The 17,949-nt window shown below is 40.7% G+C and overlaps 1 long non-coding RNA gene across 1 annotated transcript in view; it reads left to right on the forward strand.

The window, feature by feature from the left end:
* The window catches only part of LOC140493328 (uncharacterized), a 60,210-nt gene extending 56,465 nt beyond the window's left edge, over positions 1-3,745 (forward strand). Inside the window, exon 4 of the long non-coding RNA XR_011963644.1 lies at positions 544-3,745. This is a non-coding gene — a long non-coding RNA (uncharacterized lncRNA). The remainder of the gene's footprint in view (positions 1-543) is intronic.
* The last annotated feature ends 14,204 nt before the right edge of the window (positions 3,746-17,949 follow it).

Here is a 17,949-nt window from a genome sequence, read left to right on the forward strand (position 1 = left end):
ATTTTAAGGCTATGCCAATGGTCCTAGTCTCCCTACCCAATGGGAAAAACTTCCCAGTGGGCACCCTTTAGGCTTAGGCTCAGATAACCTTAATCACCTTCTTCTTACTGTTTCACTTACTGACTCTATGCTGAGGCATAATCACAGGGCCTCTTTCTGGGACTTCTTTTCTGCTTTAAACTATTGTTATCTTCTTTGAATTCATACAAGAATTTCTGAATTTTTGCTTAATTTGAATTGGAGCTTTCTGCATTCAAGATTTGACTCTTTTGCTGCCATAGGTTGATCGCAGTGTACCAAGGTATTTATTTGGGAATAGCATAATTATTTGAGAAACTAGATAATATAGACTCACGGCAAAATTTTCCAAATGCAACAGTGGTGGCGTGTCTTAGAAGCCTCTCCGATACCAGGATGGCAAGTGTTGAACTTGGACACCTTGTGCATTAGGACCATAACATCTGCTTCTTAATTGGTTCAACTTTGCCCTGAACACTGGAAATCACTAAAAGATTCCTCTCTTATGCTTTTTGTTTCTTTCAGATTGCCTCAGGTGATGTAAATCCGACTACACATCTCACTATGGCTTCAAGCAGCTCAATACATTGGTAAGGCCAACAATTTCCTCACTCTTCCGAAGGTTGAGAAACATCAGCTGGAAGGAGGTGTGCTCAGTGACCTGTATGGGATACTGTTACCAATGGTGCACCATTTATGAAGAGGTTGGAATTAAACTCCCAGTTTTTATATGAGCATTGGAACCATGTCATATAGGGACCTTACAGGCACCCTGGAATCAATCATAGTGCATTTGTTGTGAAGCAGTCTAGTCACACACTTCTCATGGAATGCTGCTGGCTGAAAGGGTGGAATCTGGGAGATGACAAACACCGTCTGGAACTTTGGCTAATGACATTTGTGGAATGCAAGAACAACAATAGCAGAAAGTCAAATTTGTACTCAATAAAAAAAAACTGGTTAAAAACTGGTCAAATGGCAATCATGTAACCATTGCCAATTGCATTAATAACTGACATGGTTCAATAATATTCTTTAGTGACGGAAATCTGCCATCCTTACCCGGTCTTACGTATATCTGACTCAAGAGCCAACCAATGTGAACCATTCTTAACTGTTCTCTGTGCAATTAGGGCTCAGCAATAGCACCAACATCATATGAATTAGTGTGGAATAAATAAACACATTTAATGAAAGGCACCTCCACTAAGAACCAAACTGAATACATTAGTCAATTCAAACAATCACTGCATTGCCTGGAGTCTATTAGAGATACGCTGCATATCCTTAAAGTTACGATCATGTCTTATATACTTCACAACGATACTGTGTGAAGAGGAAATAATACTCAAAAGAAACAAGATAGTTAAGCAAGGCCAGAGAAGATGGAAACAATGAAGCAGAGTTTCTTGAGCAATATTTTTGTGAAATCTTCCTAGGTTAATTGAGAACTAATTTGCTTAAGACTTGCAAATTCCCATAGCTCAGTTTTCATGGATGAGTCACTCCAGAAACTGTTAAAACAACACCATAAGCTTACTTGTTCTGCTAATATATCTCATCTGTAATTAATTCAATTTCAATGCATAAGAACTTAATAAACAAGAGCATGAGTAAACTGTTTGGCCCTTTGAACCTGCTCCACAATTCATTAAGATCACATCTCACCTGACTGAGGCCATTACTCCACTTACTGCCTGCCCCCCATGACACTGCCCTTGTCAATCCAAAATTTATCTAACTCAGTCTTGAACAATGACCCAGCCTCTAATACTGTCTCCTCTGCAAGAGAATTGCAAATACTAATGACCTTCTGAGAGAAAAAAATTCCCTTTATTTCTATTTTAAATGGGAAGCCCCTTATTTTTAAACTGTTCTTCCAGCTCTAGATTCACCCATTTGAGTCGTACTCCTTTCAGCACCTACCTTGTCAAATCCCCTCAGCAGCTTATGCATTTTAATATGATCACCTCTCATTCCTCTAAACTCCAATTAATCTAAGTCTGCTCTACATTTCATCACAAGGAAACCCCTTCATCCCTGGAATCAGTGTAATGAACCTTCTCTGAATTGCTTCCAATGCAAGTACTTTCCTCCTTAAATGACAAAAACTGCACATAGTATTCTACGTGTCATCTCACCAATGCCATGTACGCTTTTAAGAAGATTTCCCCATATTTATACTCCAATAATTCTGAAGAAAGGTCACCAGACTCAAAATGTTAACTCTCTTTCTCTCCACAGATGCTGCCAAACCTGATGAATTTCTCCAGCATTTTCTGTTTTTCTTATTTTATAATCCACCTGCCTTGCAATAAAGGTCAATGTTCAGTTTGTCTCCTGAATTATTTGCAAATCCTGCTAACAATTTGTGATTAATGTGCAAGGACACAGTATCATTCTGCACTGGAACACTCTGCAATCTCTCTCCATTTAAATAACATTATGCTTTTCCACTCTGTCAATGTTGACTTCATATATTTCAGTATTATATTTTGTGACAATATTTTGCTCATTCACTTAAGCTATCTCCATCCCTTTTTACCATACTTGTCTCATAATATATTGCCAGGTTCAAAACAGCCTGCTTGTGATCAGATTCAGAATGTGTTCTGAGAAACTCCAGACTATCTTTACCAATTTAATTTCAATGTGAAGATTTCAGTTATCCATGATTATTGCAATGGTTTTCTTAGAAGGCACTATTATTTCTCAATATGTATTCTGTCCTACTAGATACTATTAAGGAGAATATACATTACTCATACGAGTGTTGGATTTTTAGGATTTGTGATCACAGTTGCCTAATGTAGGCAGTTGACTATTTGTCAGCAATTTTCAAATGCGTTATTAAATTTACTAAAATGCAGCAGTTTTGATTTTATTCAATTAAGCAAAGTAAAGAAATATACTACTTATGAAATGTGCAAACAATTTACCAATCCCCAAGCCAATCTGTTGAATGGAGGGTCTGGGTCGCAGTGAGGGAGTGTTCATCCTTGATACCTTGTAACCTTTGATAATAATAACATATTTTCCCCTCGGGCCAAAGTAGGGGAAACCCTGATCTTGTCCCCAGAAAATGGTGGCTTGTTGCATTGGATTTTTTCTCTCTCTCTCTTTTCCCACCTCTCCCTGGTGATATGACTTAATTTGGTAGCTGGAGATCTATGTTGTGTCCATCATCTGTCTGAACCCTCTCAGCCAATGACCACGTACTCATGATGTCAGAATGGTCATTGTCCCCTTGCTGCCTTCATCTGAGAAGTAGGTTAACGTTCTTTCTTAGAACAAAATCATCTTATTTTCCCAAATAATACACTGACAATAGAGCAAATGGGGCACCAGATAAATTGTTGCCACGAGTTCAATGGGGCATGGTGACCTCAGTTATTCATCTCTTTTGTTTCAATGTGCAGGAAATTTGGAAAGTTAATTACTGCTGTAATAGCCGTTATATGAAATCTCTTGCTATTTAGAAAATATTCAAAAAATTCAGTTTTAAAGGATCTAATTTCCAACACCAGCGCTTTATTTCCTTTCCTATTTCCTCTCTCGACTCAAGTTGATTCAAATTCTTGATGTCCTGAATCAAGGCAAGTCCTCAGCACTGTACTGATTTCATACTTGAGTAACAGAACTACTTAATTTCCTTTTCTTTTCCTCCTGTCCTTCTGAAATGCAAAATACCTTTGAACAGTCTTGGTCACATTGCAATCATTTTGTAATCGCTATCATATCATGCTCATTTACTTCCATTTATATTTTTAGTTCATGCTTCATGTTATTAATGCTGTGGTCATTCAGATAAAGATTCTTTAATTCTGTATTTTTATATTTTTTTAACTCTCAAACTGACTTTATTTGCCTGTGCATTGTTATGTTTGAGTGCTCCGTTACTTTTTGTCACTCTCTGATTATCATTACCCAATTCATTACACTCAGTAATATCTTATCTTTCTTTCTTTAACCTTCCAAATCTCCCCCATATGAACACTCCATTTGCAAAGACAATAGGAAAAAGAAATTAGAGGAAGTCTGTGACAATAGATGATGTAGAGGTACTAGATATGTTTCAAAATGTCCGAATGTGTAAATGAAAGACTAATTAGCTGGACAAAGAACAAGGTCAAGAAATGGAAAGCAACCCATAAATTTGCTACTTTCCTCCAATAGGAAATACAAAATGATGATACACTATATTCAACTCTTCATGGCTTGATCAGTGTATGACAGATCACTTAGAAAGTCCAAGTTTGTTTGACAGCATTACACACATACACACACACTCTCACACATGATCACACTCATACACTCACACAGACCCTCTCTCATACACACGCTCTCTCTCAGACATACAGACCTACACTCACACTCACATGCACGCTCTCTCACAGGCATATACTCCGTCACACTCAAGCACACAATCAAGCACGCACACTTGCACACACAGACACTCACACGCTCTCTCCCTTTCTCCCACACACACACTCTTTCTCTCTCTCACACACACACAAAACCATGCACACGCCCATGTAAATCTATTGGGTGAATTTGCATTTGCAGATATTTTCTATTTTGTTCAAAAAGCACACAATCCGTAGGCAGTCAGTCTATGTAACATGTTATAAATTCCTATTTGGAAATAGAACCAGTCTGACTCAAGTTTCGGATACAGACAGACTCTAACCTCACACTTTTAATGCCTTGTCTGAGCTGAGATGTCACCTTTATTTTAATAAAACTTTTAGTTATCTTGAGACTGTGACTTGAAAGAAGTTCTGGGATTTATATATTAATCACTTGAAACCTGCAACCTATTCTAAGTTATTAAAGAGATAACAGCAATCTAGGTTTGCTCAATACTTTGCATCAGTTGTATGACACTTTCATCTTTTAATATAAATCTTGTGACCTATGATCCTGACCCACTAGCTACCTGACGAAGGAGCAGAGCTCCAAAAGCTTGTACTTGCAAATAAATCTGTTGGACTATAACCTGATGTTTTGTGATTTTTAGCTTTGACCACCAGTCCAACATCAGCATCTTCACATCATCATTTACTTTGACATGAATTTCGCAGTCAAAACCTATTGATAGTGATAGAGGGTCGAACTGCCTTTCCATCACACGACTAACCAGGAATCGCTCCGATTTTACTGCCTGCTATGTTAGCAGGATTTGTACGTTGATAGTTAGGCCACATAATGAACAAACATGTGTCTCACATGTCACAAATGCCTCAAGTGTTTGGCAGAAGAGTCAGTAGCCGGGGATACAGATTTAAGGTAATTGGTGAAAAAGAATGAGAAAGAAGACGAGAAGATTTTTTTTTCACATTAAGTTAAGATTGGAAATGTCAATAGTTATTTTCTAAAGGTAGTTGAATGAGTGCTTGAAAAGAAAAATAAAATCAGGTTCTGGATAAAGAATAAATACACAAGACTTGTACACAAGACTTTGGAAGATTGCTCTTCCAAAGAGTCAGTACTTTAATGGGAGCCTGAAAGGTATTTTTCTGTGCCGTGTGACTGCATTTCTGTTGTTTTTACCATTTGCTCCCTCAATATGATTAGATTCCCTACAGTGTGGAAATAGGCCCTTCGACCCAACAAGTTCACACCAACCCTCTGAAGAGTAACCCACCCAGACCCATTTCCCTCTGACTAATGCACCTAACACTATGGGCAATTTAGAATGGCCAATTCACCTGACCTGCACAGCCTATGGACTGTTGGAGAAAACCAGAGCACCCGGAAGGAAGCTGTGCAGACACGGGGAGAATGTGCAAACTCCACACAGAGAGTCACCCAAGGCTGGAATCAAACCTGGGTCCCTGGCACTATGAGGCAGCAGTGCTAACCACTGAGCCAACGTGCCACCCCATTAGATCATTAAATCTGTCTCCTTTGAGGAATCTGCTTCCACAAAAGACATTAGGAATGGGTGAGTTCCTGGTCCTTCATTATCTAACTCAGAGAAATGTGATCCATCTATTTGGTATGTGTCTTGCCTTCAGCAGGGGATTTGTACCTAATAAAACAATACTTATATTAGCTCCCATAACACAAGAACTAGAATAAAACAAAGAGCTACAGATGGTAGAGATCTGAAACAGAAACAGAAATAGCTGGTGAAACTCAACAGGCCTGGCAGCATCTGTGGTAAGAAAGCAGAGTCCAGGACTCTTCATCGGAACATAAGAACGAGACATGATCTGAAATATTCAATTGATTAGATTAGATTAGATTCCCTACAGTATGGAAACAGTCCCTTAGGCCCAACAAGTCCACACTGACCCTCCAAAGAGCAACCCACCCAGACCCATTCCCCTACCCTATATTTATTGCTGTCTTGGCAATTTGGTATGGCCAACTCACCTGAACTTGTCCTTCCAAATAAATCTGTTGAACTATAACCTGGTGTTGTGTGAATTTTAACTTCCTATTTTACTGCCTGCTATGTTAGCAGGATGAGTACATTGATAGTCAAATAATTAGGTCACATAATGAACAAGGGTAAAAACAATGACTGCAGATGCTGGAAACCAGATTCTGGATTAGTGGTGCTGGAAGAGCACAGCTGTTCAGGCAGCATCCAAGGAGCTTTGAAATTGACGTTTCGGGCAAAAGCACTTCATCAGGAATAAAGGCAGTGAGCCTGAAGCGTGGAGAGATAAGCTAGAGAGGGTGGGGGTGGGGAGAAAGTAGCATAGTGTACAATGGGTGAGTGGGGGAGGGGATGAAGGTGATAGGTCAGGGAGGAGAGGGTGGAGTGGATAGGTGGAAAAGGAGATAGGCAGGTAGGACAAGATCCACAAGCCTGACCACCCTGGCCGACCCATTGTCTCAGCATGCTCCTGCCCCATTGAACTAATCTCTACCTACCTCGAAACGGTCCTATCCCCCCTAGTCCAGGAACTCCCCACATACGTTCGAGACACCACCCACACCCTCCACCTCCTCCAAGACGTCCGTTTCACCGGCCCCCAACGCCTCATCTTCACCATGGATATCCAATCCCTCTACACCTCCATTCGCCATGACCAGGGCCTCCAAGCCCTCCATTTTTTCCTCTCCAGACGTCCCCAACAGCACCCTTCCACCGACACTCTCATTCGTTTGGCCGAACTGGTCCTCACCCTTAACAATTTCTCCTTTGAATCCTCCCACTTCCTCCAGACCAAAGGGGTTGCCATGGGCACACGTATGGGCCCCAGCTATGCCTGTCTCTTTGTTGGCTACGTAGAGCAGTTGATCTTCCGTAATTACACCGGCGCCAGGCCCCACCTCTTCCTCCGCTACATTGATGACTGCACTGGCGCCACCTCGTGCTCCTGCGAGGAGGTTGAGCAGTTCATCAACACATTCCCACACTGTAAGTAATCTAATCACATTCCACCCTGACCTTAAATTTACCTGGACCATCTCTGACACCTCCCTCCCCTTCCTGGACCTCTCCATCTCCATTAATGACGACCGACTTGACACTGACATTTTTTACAAACCCACCGACTCCCACAGCTACCTGGATTACACCTCTTCCCACCCTACCTCTTGCAAAAATGCCATCCCGTATTCCCAATTCCTCTGCCTCCGCCGGATCTACTCCCAGGAGGACCAGTTCCACCATAGAACACACCAGATGGCCTCCTTCTTTAGAGACCGCAATTTCCCTTCCCATGTGGTTAAAGATGCCCTCCAACGAATCTTGTCCACATCCCGCACCTCCTCCCTCAGACCCCACCCCTCCAACCGTAACAAGGACAGAACACCCCTGGTGCTCACCTTCCACCCTACCAACCTTCGCATAAACCAAATCATCCGCCGACATTTTCGCCACCTCCAAACAGACCCCACCACCAGGGATATATTTCCCTCCCCACCCCTTTCCGCCTTCCGCAAAGACCGTTCCCTCCATGACTCCCTGGTCAGGTCCACGCCCCCCTACAACCCATCCTCCCATCCTGGCACTTTCCCCTGCCACCGCAGGAACTGTAAAACCTGCGTCCACGCCTCCTCCCTCACCTCTATCCAAGGCGCTAAAGGAGCCTTCCACATCCATCAAAGTTTTACTTGCACATCCACTAATATCATTTATTGTATCCGTTGCTCCCGATGCGGTCTCCTCGACATTGGGGAGACTGGGCGCCTCCTAGCAGAGCGCTTTAGGAAACATCTCCGGGACACCCGCACCAATCAACCACTCCGCCCCCTGGCCCAACATTTCAACTCCCCCTCCCACTCTGCTGAAGACATGGAGGTCCTGGGCCTCCTTCACCGCTGCTCCCTCACCACCAGACGCCTGGAGGAAGAACGCCTCATCTTCCGCCTCGGAACACTTCAACCCCAGGGCATCAATGTGGACTTCAACAGTTTCCTCATTTCCCCTTCCCCCACCTCACCCTAGTTCTAAACTTCCAGCTCAGCACTGTCCCCATGACTTGTCCGGACTTGTCCTACCTGCCTATCTCCTTTTTCACCTATCCACTCCACCCTCTCCTCCCTGACGTATCACCTTCATCCCCTCCCTCACTCACCCATTGTATTCTATGCTACTTTCTCCCCACCCCCACCCTCCTCTAGCTTATCTCTCCACGCTTCAGGCTCACTGCCTTTATTCCTGATGAAGGGCTTTTGCCCGAAACGTCGATTTCGAAGCTCCTTGGATGCTGCCTGAACTGCAGTGCTCTTCCAGCACCACTAATCCAGACACATAATGAACAAACATGTGTCTCACATGTCACAACTGCCTCAAGCGTTTGGCAGAAGAATCAGTAACCAGGGATACATTTTTAAGGTAATTGGTGAAAAAAATGAGAAAGAAGACGAGAAGATTTTCTTTTTTCACAGTAAGTTAAGATCGAGAATGCATTGATAGAAATCTCAATAGTAATATTCTGAAGGGAGTTGAATTGCTACTTGAAAAGAAAAAAGATGAGACTCTGGATTTGTTACATATACTTATATAACAGTCACAGGCGCATCAGTGACTGGGTTAATATTAAACTATTCAGCTACAAACAGGGGCACATTTTCATCAGTGAATCATGTTTTAAGTGATCTTAGTTAAGATGGAGTCAGAAATCTTCACAGTTTCGGATCAGATGCTATGATATGATGATGATATTATGGGCATGTCTCTCAAAGCTGTACTAACTTATATCTGTGAGACATGTCAACATTGCATTCCCTCCAAGACCATAAATCTCCTCACTGTCTCGTCTCCTATACTGCTCCGAATTCTCCATCACATCCAAACCCCACCCACCACACAGCATTCCTAGTAATTCAGAATACTGGGAGAGCAACTCTAAACTCCAGGAAACAATTTCAGTGAGAATTCTCTGAATATTGACTTCCTTAAGGAAGTCGAGCCGTTTACAAGGCATCACATCCAGGATGAACTGTTTATAAAGCCCAAACCCCACCTCTTGAAGATATGTCGAGGCTTTGATCTGTACTGGGGCAGCCATCTTAAGAAGATCAGTCTGAAAGCTCAGTGTTGAACCATACTAACCAGCCTTTTGTGATCACAGGGAGGGAGAGAGACACTGAGTTCAGAGTTCATCTTTTAAATTGTACTATTAACAACAGCACTAATATCCCAGTTACAATAATGTTCTCTGATTATTGGAATAGAATAGAATCCCTACAGTGCGGAGACAGGCTATTTGATCAACACTATTGGCACCTCAGGTTTTGGCTGAGAGTATCCTTTCATCCGAAGCTGTTAATGGAAGGAGGGGCATTACCTGTTTGTAATATATATAAATAATCTAGAGGGAAATGTAGGTGGTCTTATTGGTAGGATTGCAGGTGACATCAGAATTGGTGGAGTTGCAGATTGTCAGAAGGATTGTCAAAGGATACATATCGATACAGTGCAGATTTGGGCAGAGAAATAGCGATGGAGTTTAATCTGGCCAAATGCGAGGTAATGCAATTTGGAAGATCAAATTCAGTTGCGACTCATAACAATAAATGGCAGAACCCTGAGGAGCATTGACATACAGAGGGATCTTGGCTTGCATATCCACAGATCTGAAAGTGGCAACTCAGGTGGGGAAATTGGTCAAGAAGGCGTACAGCATTTTGCCTTCATTGGCCAGGGAACCGAATATAAAAGTTGACAATTTATGTTACAACTGTTTAAAACTTTAGTTAAGCCACATTTAGAATATTGCATACAGTTCTGTTCAGCACACTACCATAAGGATGTGGATGTTTTCGAGAGAGTGCAGCGAAGGTTTACTGGTCTACCGCCCGGTCTGAAGGGTTTTAGTCATGAGAAATTGGATAAACTCAAGATTGTTTTCACTGGAAAGACAGAGGCTGATGGGCGACCTGCAGAGATCTACAAAATTATGTGAGGCATAGATTGGGTGAATAGTTAGGCTTTTTTCCCAAGATGGGAAGGACAACTATAAGAGGACACAGGTTCAAAGTGAGAGGGGGAAAGTTTAGGGGAGAAAGGCGGGGAAAATGTTTCACACAAAGGGTGGTGGGTGCCTGAAACTCACTGCCTGTAGAGGTGGTGGAAGTTGTCACATTAGCAATGTTTAAGGCATATTTTGATAGTCACAGGAATGGGAGGTGAACAGAGGGATAGAAACTGTGTATGGCCAATAAATCACAGATCTAAATAAGGATTAGGAATTGGAGCAGGTTTGGTGAGCCTGTTCCCATGCTGTATTGTATGGTATAAAATTCATTAGAACATTTCGAGAGGACAGGAATGCAGATGCAGATACACTGCACTGGTGTAATTATGCCCTGGTAGGAAATGCAATCCATCTCCTTTTGGACTCTATACTTCAACACAGGGACACAAATTGCACTGACAACACATCAATAGTTTGTAAATGAGGGGACAATGATGGATCCCTTCTATGAAATGGAAATGTGAAATGTGTAGAGCAAATGAACTTGTGCCACTGATGCACTCTCAGTAGAATTTCAGACAGTCTGTTTTGACTTGTGTGCCATTCTGGTTGCCAAAGATTCTATATTATTGCAACAGTGTGTGAGTACAAGGCTCCAATTCTGACCCATACTTTGATTCCACATTTATTACTCAATACTTTCTTTTTGAATACCATTACTCATGTTCCACACAAGCCATACAATTGAAAAAGTTGAAATCTTTGGGTCAGGCCTAATCTGATTAGTATTATTCTTTAATTACTTTATTATTAATTTATATTCAGAACTAAAATTCTGACTTATATATAATATATATATAATTCACAACTGTGTACATTGAATAATAACTTTGGCATTTTGTTCAAAGGAAACTGAAATAGAGCCCAAGTGCATCTCTATTCATACCTTCTCAAGAAACATGTTTCATAAGTAGATATTTTTTATAACCTCTTATCCTCTGAATGTGTGATTTAATTATGGAAAAGGTAGAGCTTCTTATTTTTAATCATTCATAGAAATTGAATGTTCTTATCACTGAGGTTTTTGTAAACAGGCTTCACTGCCGACACGGGATTATTGAATAAATGTCACAGAGGCAGAAATTATTGATAGTAGGCTAAAGAATCAATGTATCCTTAAAATTAACAGTTTTCAGAAAATTTAATACAACTCAAGCTTTATCTAAAATTATGCATTTGGGTCACTTAACAGACCAGATAATATGATTTAGGATCAACAAGCTTCTTTCACATCTTTCATACTGCAAAACCAGCATATTTAAGTAAGTAACTTGATCTTGTAGTGTATTCTTGATGCATGAGTAAAAGAACCAGGAGTATATTCACCATTGACTCGAACTCCTAAAGCAATGCTGGTTAAAACAGGAATGCATCAAAATTGCAAGAAAGTGAGATGGTGCAGTGTGTGATAAGTTTAGTTTTAAGAAGCTAGCCATAAATTGAATTGTTGTAAATCATCCAAACAGATCCTAGACCAAAACAGTTAACAAAGTAGCTGCTGGCAACAAGTCACTCCAGTGAAACCTGATGCAGCTGAGGTATTACCAGTGGCTCTGTGGAATTTCAGGACCAATAATATTTAACTACCCCTCTGCATATGAAGCTTCTGAGGCTGACATGACCCTGATGCTTTCTGTTTAAAAAAACCTGACTAACTGCCAATGTCTCTGTTTTTCATCTCTGTGTCAGACAGCTGCTGCCAAGTATTCGGGACCAGAAACTCACATGAGCCGTGCGTTGATTGTCGAGGCAGGCTAATGGATTGATTGACCTCAAACAATGGACAGAATTTAGGATGTGCCTGTTAGAGCAAGCAGGATGACGGGAAAGTGGGAGAATTGCATGAAACAGCTGGGTCTATCTCTCAGAGGCAGGTAAAATGTCCTGTCCTTAGTGAGAGGTGAGTAGGGGCTGAACCCCACCTACTAGTGCCAGGAGGACAGTTAGACATATAAATGAATCACTTACCCAATTACTTTTGAGGCAACTGGGATTGAGTGGTGACCCAAGAATCAAACAGAATTCAAAGTGGTGTCCCATTCCCCCAGTAATTTTCCCAACCTGTGAGACTTAATTGCACTGAAGACCTGAAGCTGGCCAGATAAGGATCAGTGTTGAGTTTCCTGAAGAAAGATGACATGGAATTCTTGCAAGTTCTCCAAATAATGATGGAAATGTGATGCCCAAACTAAATTCCTCCCCCAGATCTTTTCTTCTCTCCACAGATGTTGCCTAACCTGTGTGTTTCCAGCATATTCTCTCCTTATAACAGATTGCTTGTTATTTACAGTTGTTGGAAAACCAATTCAGAATGTAATTAATTGGTATTTTGTCCATTTTGTTTTGACTTTGCATCTTTTTAAGACTTGTGAAAACATACTTTGCTTTTCAATACTCAAGGGTATCCTAAAACATCACAGGGCGGCATGGTGGCACAGTGGTTAGCACTGCTGCCTCACAGCGCCAGAGACCTGGGTTCAATTCCTGCCTCAGGCGACTGACTGTGTGGAGTTTGCATGTTCTCCCCGTGTCTGCGTGGGTTTCCTCCGGGTGCTCCGGTTTCCTCCCACAGTCCAAAGATGTGCAGGTTAGGTGAATTGGCCAGGTTCAATTGCCTGTAGTGTTAGGTAAGGGGTAGATGTAGGGGTATGGGTGGGTTGCGCTTCGGCGGGTTGGTGTGGACTTGTTGGGCCGAAGGGCCTGTTCCCACACTGTAAGTAATCTAATCTAAAAATACTTGCTCCCTTTTTCATTTCTCTGTTGTATTCATCGTACATAGGCAATCTGATTAAATTGCTTTAGATTGTGGTTATCAGCATTGTCCTGTCCTGTAACTTTGCCACCAATTTGCTTTCAAAATGGACAGAATGTTTTAAGGTGAGTTATCTGGGAATATTTACATCTTAATAACCTTAATATTTTGCAAATCAAATGTTAGAATTCAACACAAAGCTTCCTTTGCCTCTCCTTAATCTTGTCTCTTTTCTAATCTTGGATTTAATGAATTATGGCAATGCTATTAATCTGCTTTCTGTGTTTCTATCCCTTCTTGTTCTACAATTTCCCTTACACTGTTAACAACACAGCTGAGATTGGGTACTTGGACGTGAGGGATTACAGGTATAAATTCCTACTCTGTCACACTATGAAATGGTTTAAACATCAATATGCCAGGCTGTTTTGAAGACATTTTTTAAAGTTTGTTGTTTTTCTTTAGCAATCTAGTGAATGTGTTCAAAAATAATTTTAAAAGTCTACCCTTCATTTCATGGGGGCTGGATTACAAAGGGACGGAGGTTATGTTCAAGATGTATTAAGTTCTGATCAGAGCAGCTCATTTAGAATGCAGCATTCAATTCTGTACATCAGGAGTGATATACTGGCCTGGCAGAATTGTGTGGGGGATGGTAGGGAGGGGGTAACGAGGCATTAACTTTACTCCAAAGCAACTCTTTCACCGAATGCACCATTATTGGATTGGGTGGCAAAAATATCTAAAAAAGAAACCAATAGTAATTTTGTAGTACAGACTCAAGTATTGCTGTCAAAAAGGTACATTTTGTCAAAGCATTTTGTCTTGAATGCATCAGAGAAATTCATAAGAATGCCAATTCAAGGGGAATGTTAATAGGGACTTGAGTGGAGAATACCGACTGGTTGGAAAGTGCACTCTGATTAGTAGAGATTAGTAGCTATGGAGAAGGCACCACTTAATGTAAACTGGTAAGATTTCCTTAAATGTTAAACCAAGATCATTCAGGGCATTGCCTAAGAAATAAATCAGCAAATGACTGTAATCTATTTTATTGGGTTGGGCTAGTATGGTGGCTCTGTGGTAGACACTGCTGCCTCACAGCACCAGGGACACAGGTTCGATTCCAGCTTCTGGAGTTTGCCCCTTGTTTGCATAGGTTTCCACCCACAGTCCAAAGATGTGCAGGTTAGGTGGATTAGCTTGGCTAATTGTTTATAATGTGCAGGTTGGGTGGATTAACCATGTGATAGAATAGGGGACTGGGTCTGGGTAAGCTGCTCTTTGGAGGGTCGGTGCAAACTCAGTGGGCTGAATAGCTCTTTCTGCACTGGTGGATTCTATGATTTTGTGAAACCTGTGCAGTGTGTGTCCATGTTCTTTCTGCAAACAACAGGGCCTCTGTATTAATTTACATAGCATCCAGTGTACATGAGAGTGACACACTGCAAACCCGACTGACAAACCAAAATTGTTTTTCAGCATAGTTCTTCACACACTCAGGATTATGTAGCAAATGTTGTTCAGTTGCAGAGTCCAATCTAATGTTAGCCAGTGTGTTGTGAGTTTTGTGTGTGCTGATTGCTTAAGGTCACCACTATGCGTGTTGTCAATATCAAAAGAGTTACGATGTGATCCACCAGTTTTTGCAACATACCATTTACATACCTGGTATCATACTAGCACTGAAATTTGTACACCAAAGTTAAGCAAAGCCTGGCAGTTAACTGTCAAATGTCATTATTTGATACATTCTCCATTGGACATTCTCCATTCTCTACATTGGTCATACCTCTACCAATCAGAAACTACTAACAACCAATGAAAACACTCCTCTCTGCAGTACAATTGTCAGAGTTTCTTTGCTTTGGTATTATTGTGCATTGCCCTGATGAGAGAAAGGAAAAGACTTTCAAAACATGTCTTTTTTCCAACAGTACTCAGAAATAACAGTGAACGCCTCATTAAGTGGCAAAACTAACCAGACACTTTAATAACAAAATTTAGTTGATAGGTTTCGCAGAATTTTGTAAACTTCTATGATGCAAACATTTAATCTCAATGGGTGTGACTTTCACTGTTATTTGGTCTAATGACAGTTGGTGTTAAGGCTAGGTTGATTATTTTAATCTTTGGATATATACAGAATAAATCTGCATGATTTTGTGATTTAAAAAAAATGGTGTGGTCGCCAACACTACAATGAAATAATAAATCATATAGCAACGTCTGGAAATTGCATATGCTCAGAGTTACATCCGGGATTGGAGAGTACTCCATCACTTGGTCACGCCACACTATGCGTCATAAAAATGTTTTATCCAGTTACTAATATGGCCAAATGCATATTTTCCTTACATTAGGTTTGGATTTTTAAAAGAAATTTAGTTTCTTTAATTAAGAACAAAATTATTGATTTATTGTGAAAAAATATTATTGTCAACAAAGATATGAAGCTGATTAGCACCTAGGTTGAAATGGGAAAGCGTTACTGTTCGCCCTTCTAAATTAAACCCAAATACAAGCATACATATTCTCAAAAAAACTTTCTCTGCAAATATTAATTTTGTCAAAATTAAACACTATTGCCAATAATTATTAATCCTTGAAAGAAAAATTAGGTATGACATTTTCGAGAGTGGCATTCAGTCAGCGTCCTGGGACATTTACAGATCCTGTTCAGGAATTGTTGAGAAATCAGAGACTTTTCAGCTGGAGCTGTGTTCCCATTATCAGCAAGGACCCACCAAAACAGTTTTCTGAGATAGGCAGAAGATGGGGTCTAGAGCTTCCCTCTTGCAGCAGGCTATACTGTAACTATACTCCGAACAATATCCCAAACAGTATCCCACGGCATGTGCAATCCAGTGAATAGATCCAAGCAATTAACACACCATGTGACCTCCAAGAAGTGTAAATTGTCTTTTAGTGGCCCTTTTAAAAAATAAAAGCCCAGGTATCTGTTCAGTACTCTGAATGAACCATCATCCAGGATGTTTAAATGTGAATCCTCAAAAAAAATCTCCTCATGAAGCATCTTCATAACAGCAGCTAGTTTGCCCTGCTATCCAGAAACTATCCTGAGCTGATGTGTTACCAAGAGACTTGGCATTGAAGCTCATTGAAGGGATGAAGCTGCTGTACTATTAAACTCACCAGAAGGGGTTCGAGCTTGCCAATTCTAGTGGAAGTAATGTCTTAACAGCATGAAAAGTTCACATTACCAGCACAAAATCTCCATGACATTAAAAATGCTACATGTATAGGGACTCATTCCTTCAAATTTCAATTATTGCTTACTATTTAAACATTTTTATTTTGAAAGAAAAGGTTTATTTCTGCTTTTAAGCTGTTCCTCCTAATCATTTTGTTTTCTCCATATAGTTTTGCATTTGAAATAGTTTGCAACTGCAGATTTATCATGCTTTAGTAATCAATCTTCAGTCTTAGAAGATACATCGTCTATTGCCCTGTTTACATTGAAATTAGATCCTTCTCTGCAGGGGAACTGTTGTCTTCTGACTTACTAATTTACTGCATGTTCCAATGTAAAAAGGAGATTTGTAAATAGAAATTCTGTGGGCATTTTCAGGAGTAATGAATAGCTGCTGAAATTTGATCACATCTGACTCCAAAATCTGGGGTATTACTACTTTTCAGGCAAACTATATGTACTTCTGAGTTTTGTTCTTTCATAAAAGGTTGGATAAGAGAATTTTCATCTGGCCCTGAAGATGTTCCTGATTCGAAATAAAAATGCGATATTAGACAAGAATAAGTCCATACTTCAGGGAATTCCAATGTTTGACAGGAATGGATCCCTGCAATACCTTTGTGGAGGATAAAGCATTAAAATATTTGCATTGAAATTTTGCTGTTCTTTCGGAGGGGTTTTGTTTTAGTGATCCAGCTTTTAAAAATCTTCCTGCACTTTGCACCTGACAATTTCATGGGGTATTTTGAAACTGTAACAGCATCAATTAGACAGAGGGAAAAGTGAAAGATACAATTCATCTGTAGAGCATTGAGAAATGACACCTAGAAATTGTAAGGCCTTTGTAGAGGAGAGTGCTGTACTTGCATCTGCTTCCAATATAACCAGTGAGTGTCCCAGTCTAGGAAAACTGCTCCTGCAGTTGTCCCCTGGGAAACCACTGAACTGGTCCATCATGATTTCAGCTAGGAGAAAGTGAGGACTGCAGATGCTGGAGTATCAGAGCTTAAAAATGTGTTGCTGGAAAAGCGCAGCAGGTCAGGCAGCATCAAAGGAACAGGAGAACAGGAGAATTCCTGAAGAAGGGCTTATGCCCAAAACGTCGATTCTCCTGTTCCTTTGATGCTGCCTGACCTGCTGCGCTTTTCCAGCAACACATTTTTAAGCCCATCATGATTTCACTCAGTTCTACCAGCTGATTTGACACTCAACCTGAGAACTATGATCACAAGTATTCACTCGACATAATCATTTACCACTCACTAAAGAAAATGCGTGTGCAGCTGGAAGACAAATCCAGCATTATTGTTATTTTAAATGGGCAGGAATACAACCTGTACGTAAGGCAATTTGTAAGGACTCTGCTATTGCAAATTATCTGGAAGTACTATGGAGAGGATGGGCAATAAATGCAGGCCTTCCCAGTAACAAGCACATCCCACAAACATCATTTTGGAGAAAATCTCTGCGTCATGTCCTTTGTCAATTTGAAGCCAGATAATTTCAAAATTCTTGTTAGC

The sequence above is a fragment of the Chiloscyllium punctatum genome, chromosome 2, assembly GCF_047496795.1.
Source record: "Chiloscyllium punctatum isolate Juve2018m chromosome 2, sChiPun1.3, whole genome shotgun sequence".
In the NCBI taxonomy this organism is placed as follows: Eukaryota; Metazoa; Chordata; class Chondrichthyes; order Orectolobiformes; family Hemiscylliidae; genus Chiloscyllium; species Chiloscyllium punctatum.